Raw genomic sequence first — 8533 nt, 5'->3', positions numbered from 1 at the left:
TTGAAGTGAAACCCTAGTATGCGGGGAGTATTAATACGAAGGGTATTACGTCGTGCGTAATGGGGTGTACGCTTAGCGTACTATGATGATTGGATCGGGGTTTGAGACCTCGTACATTAGGCATACGAGGGTGAGTAAGAAACCCTAATTTTTCATGATGTACCTTATATAATCTTTATGTTAGCCTTTTTTTTTTTCATTTCTAGGCCAGCCTACATACCCTAAAAACCCTAAATCGACTCCTTAGCCTCTTAGTGGTGTTCTTGAGCTATTAAGAGGACCTTAGTGCTTATTTTGCCTTGGTGAAGGAATTAGAGAAGCTCAAGGATTGCTTTGTTTGGTGGTAAAGGCTTTGGATCCAGAATCATCATCTTGTGGGTAAGCTCTCTGAGCTATCAAGTTTGCATCTTGGCTTGTGTATGTTTAGATCTCTTCATGGTTAGTTTGTTATGATTTTTGTTTCCTTTTTAGGTTATGGATGAGTTAGGTCGTTTAAGGGCTTGCTCTTTCAGATATGATGTTTTTTTGGTATCCTTGAGCATAAAGGTGCAAGCTTTATGTGAATTTTTGTGTCATGCATGCATTAAGTCAGCTATTAAGTCCCTTTTAAGCTTAAGAGCTTCATTTAGCCATGTATAAACATAACGTTGGCAACCTTATGTGATAATCCAGCTCAAGGAAGTCTGTTTTGGAGCTTTATCTTAATGGATTAAGTGAAAACTCAAGTTTTGGGCTGAATAAGGTGAGTACGATGGGCATACAAGCAGGTACGCTTAGTGTACAAGACACCAAGTGAGTACGCCACACAAACATGCTAAGTACGCCCCGCGTAATTGGTCTGTTGGGCCTTGCATGTTTGGGCTATCTTTTGGGATTGGTTGCATAGGGCTTTGTTGGGCTATTTGAGAGCAAGTGTTTTGGATTAGAGAAAATTTAATGGGATTTAGGGTAAGGCCCATGTAAGGGTTTGGTCCCAATTTGGAAAATTAGGCCATAAGTGGGCTTTAGATGATTATTGGTTTGTGGGCCTTTATGATTGGGAGTTTGTGCCTTAGTCTTGGACCAAACTAGGAGAGGGGTAAAATGGTCTTTTTACCGCATATTTGGATTGTTGGATTTGGTTTGGAGCCCAATTGTTAATTAGGTGTTATTTGTTTGATAGCACGGGGATTCTAGCGGATCTGCAGTTAGAGATTTATTCATGGGTTCAGCTATCGAGGTGAGTCTCCTTATTGTACTATGGGTCGAAGGCACCAATGTCGGCCCATTTTGTTTATGTCTTATTGGAAGACTACGGGGTGAGCCTTGGTATTTGTATGAAAGACCAGGAGGTGGCTCCTGGCACTTATCTGTAAGACCTAGGGTTTTGGCCCCCGACATGGCAAGGAAACACCACGATATGGCTCGTGGCATAATTGCAAGACTATGGTTGGCACATAGCACCTCGTATTACATGTTGATATGTATGATTTGTATGGTATGTATGGTATATAGTATTTGGGGAACTCACTAAGCTTTGTGCTTACAATTTGTGGTTTATGGTTTTAGGTACTTCTTGTTTAAAATGGAATGGTTCGGCTTGATCGCAACACATACACCTGTGTTTTCCGCAACTAGTGATTTTGGGATTGTACTCTGATAATTGTTTTATTTGAAATACTTCTAAATGACTGAATAAATGATAAATGAATGTTTTGATTATATTAAAAATGAAATTTTTATCCGTGTATTTTGGGATGTAACAAGGGTGTTACATTATCTTTGGTAACCGAAACCCCTACAAGTTCCAAGAAGTATCCCTAAAAGATATATTACGACATTTGGAAATTTATTCCTTACAATATTCAATAATATTTTATTGATAAATATTTTTGTGCAAGCAAACATAATAATCGCACGAAACTCATACGATTAAACTTGGTCCTTGGTTACTTCATCTTTGGTAACTGAAATCCTACATGTTCAAACAAATATCCGTAAGAAATATATTCTAACATTTGGAAACCCATGCCCTAAAATATTCAACAATATTTGCTTGTTTTGTTCGACCAGTTCGGGCATATTGTTCATTCATAATAATATTAGGTAAATTTATCATTCTAACAATTCAGCTATTTAATTTTTTTTTATGTTTTCAGCATAAAGTTCGGGCATATTGTTCATTCGTCATAATATTAGGTAAATTTATCATTCTAACGATTCCGCCATTTAATTTTTTTTTTTTAAGTTTTCAGCATAAACAACTTATTTTGAATCACAAGTCAATCTCGAGCTGAACCTATTTTAATTTTAACAAAATACCTCTAATGCAACTATACCAAAAATATATATATATATATATATATATATATATATATATATGTATATATATATATATATATATATATATATAATCACTTTTGTTGCTACAAGAGGGTTACAAACCAATTTTTAGAGCTTTAGGACCATTTTGTGATATTTATAACTTCATAATAACTAAAAAACAAGTTTTCTATAATCACTTTTGTTGCTACAACCAGGTTACAAACCTATTTTTAGAGCTTTACCAACATTTTGTGATATTTATAACTTAACAGTAACTAAAAAACCATTATATTCGTTATTTTTTTCGATTTAACCATATAGTTTTCATTTGTGCTAAAAAAAACTTATTTTTTTATAAAATTTTATCACGATCACTATGACCTGTATTTGTGCTAAAAAACTACTAATTTTTATTTATGTTAAAAAAATCATCCAATTTATAAATTGGTAGTTAAACTAAATTTTTGAAAATATATAATTTTTTTATAATAAAATTAGTTTAATATGTATAAGTTGTCGCGCTAATATGCTTTACCAAAAATAGATGTAACTTATTAAAAGTTGATTAAAAATATGTTTAATAATATATGTTATATTTTTTTCGTAATTATTCCTTTTCCAAAATGGCAACAAGTTGCAATACTAATAAAAGTGTAACCATCAATTAGTTTCATTTTTCCAATTCCCAAGCAGTCTTTAACCCATTCTGCAACTGGATCTGCCGATCTGAACTACTCCAACACCCGACTTAAAAAACGGGTATGGATCTCACCACAATACCCGATTTTCTGCAACTACGCCAATTTTGAAGCTATGATCTGGGCTTTCAGATCATGTAAGAAAAACATATAAATATTATATTAAACACCTCTACCCTTAACCAAATTTCTCTCTTCCAGTTCCATGAAATCATCCCAAAATCAGAAGATCAAATCCTTCATTCGAAACCAAGGATTCACTACCCTCTAAACGTATCAATCCATGGATTTTTTGGTCGAATCGAACACGGGAACTCAACTAAGTAACGAGATTCACACACATAAACTTTAGTATATCATTTAATCGAAGTTTGGTTTCAAAATTTACCTCAAAACACAGTGAATTCGAACGTGATCTTCGCTAACTCAGACCTCCCCCCATAGCCATTGTTCTTTGTCGATTTCTCTGAAATTCAAGGTTTTTGGAGGGTTTTTTCGATTACAGAAACGATTATATACTTTGACATCTTAAACCCTATGTAACAGAGGCACATATTATGATCACGTTTTCTTCCAATCAATGAGTCGCTTCCAGTTTCAACCTTTTGACAATTTGCAATCAGGTCCATAGAATTGTATCTACTTTTAGACTTTTGCCCCTTGCTATAAATTCTTAAGTTGTGGTTTTCATACTTTGATTGCAACTACCAAACTTAATTGAATCTCTTAATTGTGTTTTCAATTTGGGCATAATTATAGAAAACGACATTCGTCTTAGGACCATAGAAGCAACAAAAATAAACGCATATGTATTTTAAAATGGTAAAATAGACAAGTATATATTATGAGTAAAGAAAATAATTTTTAATATGATCATAATCTTCGACATAATATAAGAATCATGTATTTAATTTAATATAGTAAGTAATTTTTAATATATTAAAGATAGAATAAAATGGTGTTGAAACTAAATGAATCAAGGTTTGTGGAAAAATAAAAATAAAAATATATCTGTTTTACGAAATTATGGACAATTTGGGTCTTTCTCAGCTCTCTAAAGGGTTCAGAAAGTTTTTGGATAAATGGTTGATGTTTTGACTGATTTAGAGGTTGAAATTAAATATAAAAAAAAAAATAGTTTTTTTTAACCGACTATACATCTAACTAATACCTAATTTCACTTATATCTTTTTTTTTCCCAAAATATTTTGATGTGATTAACAATTTATTTAGGGTAAATTACACGAATCGTCCCTCGTGCATATGCAAAAATACACGTTCGGTCCCTATTTTCAAAAATTAACTCGGACCGTCCCTTATTACTTTAAAACTTACACGCTTCATCCCTCGAGACATAAAAAGACAATTTTACCGTTATTTATTCCTTTTTTGATTTATTTTTTATTTACTAATAATTTATTGATTTGTTTATTATGAAAATAATTATTTGTTTCCTTTTATCAAATATATTAAATAAAGATCCTTAAACCCTAAGCACGCCGTCCTCTTCCACCATTTCTTCTTCAGTCATCCCCACCTTCACCAGTATCATCGCCGGCTTCGACGACTTCACGACATCTCCGCCTCTTCGGCTACTCCAGCGATGCTATCAAATCATTACCCACCACAACTCAACCCACCATCCGCCTTCCATTTCCCCTTTTTCCTTCTGTCCTCATCGAACCAGGTACAAGTCCATCACGCAAGATCGGATAAGAGGGACATTGAGATCGGAGAAGCAGGTCGAATCGAACCCAAATCGTCTCCAGTGACAGTCCTCCTCTCTCCGATAACACAATGATGTAAACCCAAGATGATGCAACAACGACAGCGTGCCGGTGACGATGGCGACTCACAGTTGGCGATAGTGGTTCACCGATCGAACGAAGTGCAGACTTACAACCCCCTCTTGCCATCTCCCTCTGTAATGAATCAGATTTGCAGGTTCAGTGAATCAAGTTTGCTTTCAATTTAAGAACCCTAAATCGTTTGCTTTCAATCATTCTTGTATCAAATCAGATTTTCCATCTCCTTGACTCTTACTTCCTAATTTACCCTGATTATTTTTCCTGTTTTGCAAGTGGGTTTTCCGATGGAGGATGGTGGTGGTGTTAACAGTAAATGTGCTTGGTTCGATGGTGGTTTGAGTATATGTTGTTGGTTTGGTGAATGAGGTGGTGGTTTGTAGTTATTTTTAGTGAAACATGTTAACAATAACGAAGGAGTTGGTTGGGTGAAGTGAGGGTAGCGGTGGTGCCACATTTTCCGGTGAGAAGCGGTGGTGGTGCTCTATTTTGTGGTGGTGACGTACATTACCGGTGGTGGTGGTGGTCAGTTCTTATTCTACAAAATAGAAAAATAACTAAAATAATTTTTAGTAATTAAAAATAATCAAGGCAAATAATTTTAATAATTAAAAATGTTCAAAATAAATGAAAAAGAAAAGAAAAGGGCATTATAGTCTTTTTATGTATGAAAAGGGATGAAACGTGCAAATTTAAACTAACAAGGGATGTACCGTGCAACTTTTAACAATACGAGGGATGATCCGAGTTAATTTTTGAAAATAGGAACTAAACGTGCATTTTGGCACCTGCATGAGGGATGATTCATGTAATTTACTCATTTATTTATGTAAGTTCTGGATATATTTAGTTTAGATGGGTGTTAATTGTTTATTTGTTTATTAAATAAATTTATGATTATGAGTTTGTGATACGATGTTAAGATTGCTGGTGAAACACGCTATTTATTTTATAATAATGAAAATAACACATAAAATCTTATTGATTGTTTTTATAATATAAAAGCTTGTCGTAAACAAATGTAAACTATTTACTCGAAAATTTTAAATTGCGTTTAATATTTCATATTAAAATTAAAATTAATATTATATTTATGTTCAAACTGATAATCCAAAATTTCCGACCTCTTTATCACTTCATTTCATACTGGACACATAACATGAAGATGGGTTGGCTTAAAACGGAGAAACCGAATAATCCCTACAAATTACAAGAATCCAAGGCGAGAGGTGGGAAGGCTGGTGACTCATCCTCCTCTGAAAATGACTGATTTGACCTTTCTTTTTCTTTTAATTCCTCCTATTTTACATCTTTACCTCTCTCTAAATATACAAAGAATTGTAATGATTATTAATTTAAATTATATACAACTCGCAATCCAATAACGGAATGGAGAAAATATTCTCAGATTTAATTTAATAAGCCCGTTGAGCTCTGAATGAAGACATAAAGTTTATATGAAATATTTTGTGACCAAAAAGTTTAAGTAACTTAGAGAAGAAACACATTGAAGAGGCTAAACAATAGTGGAATCTTCAAAATTCAATCTTACTTGTGCAAACCCTTTATGTATTTTAAAAGCAAGTCAAAATAGATTTCTAATTGCTTCATCTAGATATCACTATGAATATTGATAATAAATAAATAAATAAATAAACTCATACCATGTGAATGACCTACATGGAAAGTCAATTGTGCAATATTTTCAAAAAAAAAAATTAGTGTATCAAGGTTTGAAGTTTGAACTTTAAACTTTGAAGTTTACTCCTCAAATTACTAGGTTCTTAATAAAGGTTAAATATTAATAGAGTTTAAAGAGGGAAATTATGTTATTTCTAAGCCTTGGGAATGTCCAAGTCACAATGAAAACACTAGTATCATGCATTTGTTTGATTGTACTAATTCATATTATTTAAATAAGCTAACTTTAGGAAAGGATTTGTTAAAAGTTGTTTCAAAAAATATATATTATCTCCTTATCTCTATGTTTTGGGTTTTTTCACACATAATTAATTCAATAATTTTAAGATTAAGTTCTGTTTTGACACTTGGAAACTAAAACCCATAAAAAAAATATTTTGAAAACCATTATTTAAAGATGACTTTCTTTTTTATTTATTTATTCTATAAATAACAAGGACCACACAAATCAAGCTATTGGTTTATAGATATTTTCTTGCCCATACCTTCTTATATTCATTGAATTCCATATTACTACCGACTTTATATCATTCTTTGAAAACGATAAATAAAAATTGATGACATTAAAAAAAATCAAAACTAGAAAATTTTCAAGAGTATCATGTTTATTTTGTATAAAATTTAAAATATTACATTTGTCAATTTTTAATATTTTTAAATATTTTATAATTATTTTAAATCCTTATTTTTATCAATTGATTATTATACACTTCTTATAAATCTAAGTCTAAAATATTATAAAATTTCAAAATATCATATTTTTCTAAATTATTATTTTAATTGATTTTGATAAGTTAAAAAAATATAAATAACTAAATAATTAATTCCTACTAAAACAACTCTCTATTTTTATAGCTTTTACTTTTAACGTTGAAAAATACTTAAAGTCTTAATTTCTCCCTAAATATCTTATGTGTTGTCTACGGTTCCTTTCCACAATTACAATCCTCATGTATAAGATATAGTAGAGTCTGATCTTGGATTCAATATGGCATCATATGTTTATCGATGCAATTTCTTCTAATATTGAGCGTTAGTTTCTTCATCTGACTCATAACGCCGACTTCAACCACCATTGTTTTCTTCATTCCAAAAACGCTTCAACCAAAGAGACAATGTCGCAAACAACATATATTGTTTTTTCAATAACTTTAAAACATATTCATGCACTAGAGATATAGCCCTATTTGAAGGGGAATCTAAGGGGTAAAAGCCATAAGGTGTATAGGAGTATCCCCCTAATAACTTTGCCTCTATTATGAATAACTTCAACATGGATAGAAGCATTGATAGACTTATATAGGTAATAGTCATAACGTGTGTAGGAGTATCCGCATAATAACCCTCGCCTCCACTATGAATAACATCAATGTGGATAGAAGCATTGATAGCATATAAGAACATCATCGATGCAGCCACCATAACCGTCTCGACACCAGTCGGACCACCTCCTCCTATTGCCCGATAACAACCACATGAACATTACCCATCACAAATCAATTAGTTCTATCAACAATGTAATGAGAAGAAACTCTAAAAACTCTACCAGAAGGTGCATATGGGCTGTAACAGCCCAACAACATCTCCACCAGGAGCAAAAACTCTTGTAACTTTATCCCTAGTGTCAACAACCTCAGCATGTATAGTATCCTTTTTAGCATTTCTGAAATCTTCACACATGTTGTTTATTATATCTTATACCTAGTTATGGAGTAGTATTAATCTACTCCAACACATGTTGAAAAGTATATGGAATCTTCGTTCAAATCTTCTTCATTTATCATGTATATTGTCTCAATCTCTATAGTATTCTCCTTAAAAATGGTCATCATGAATTTCAACTCATCTTGATTAAACTTTGGACTCTAACCCATGATTTATGTAACGTGAAAAGATAGTTAACATTTTCCACTGTGACTTTTACAACATCGGTTATGATCCCCTTATCCTTTGATATAATGCATACCCGACTAGAGTATAAGTTTTCTCCTATTTCATCATCCATATAAACCAACTCATCTTATA

The 8533-nt window shown here is 32.3% G+C and overlaps 1 long non-coding RNA gene across 1 annotated transcript; it reads right to left on the bottom strand.

The window, feature by feature from the left end:
- Window positions 1–1679: 1679 nt before the first annotated feature.
- LOC145033627 (uncharacterized) lies at window positions 1680–3714 on the bottom strand. Its single transcript, XR_013677630.1, has 2 exons — window positions 3391–3714; window positions 1680–1954 (listed from the first exon to the last, which is right to left on the bottom strand). It is a non-coding gene; the product is annotated as an uncharacterized LOC145033627 (long non-coding RNA).
- Between the last annotated feature and the right edge of the window lie 4819 nt (window positions 3715–8533).

This window comes from Lactuca saligna, chromosome 3, assembly GCF_052625555.1.
Source record: "Lactuca saligna cultivar CGN05327 chromosome 3, ASM5262555v1, whole genome shotgun sequence".
In the NCBI taxonomy this organism is placed as follows: domain Eukaryota; kingdom Viridiplantae; phylum Streptophyta; class Magnoliopsida; order Asterales; family Asteraceae; genus Lactuca; species Lactuca saligna.
Note: the sequence above shows the minus strand (reverse complement) of the source record. Positions and strands in the feature narration are given on the sequence as shown.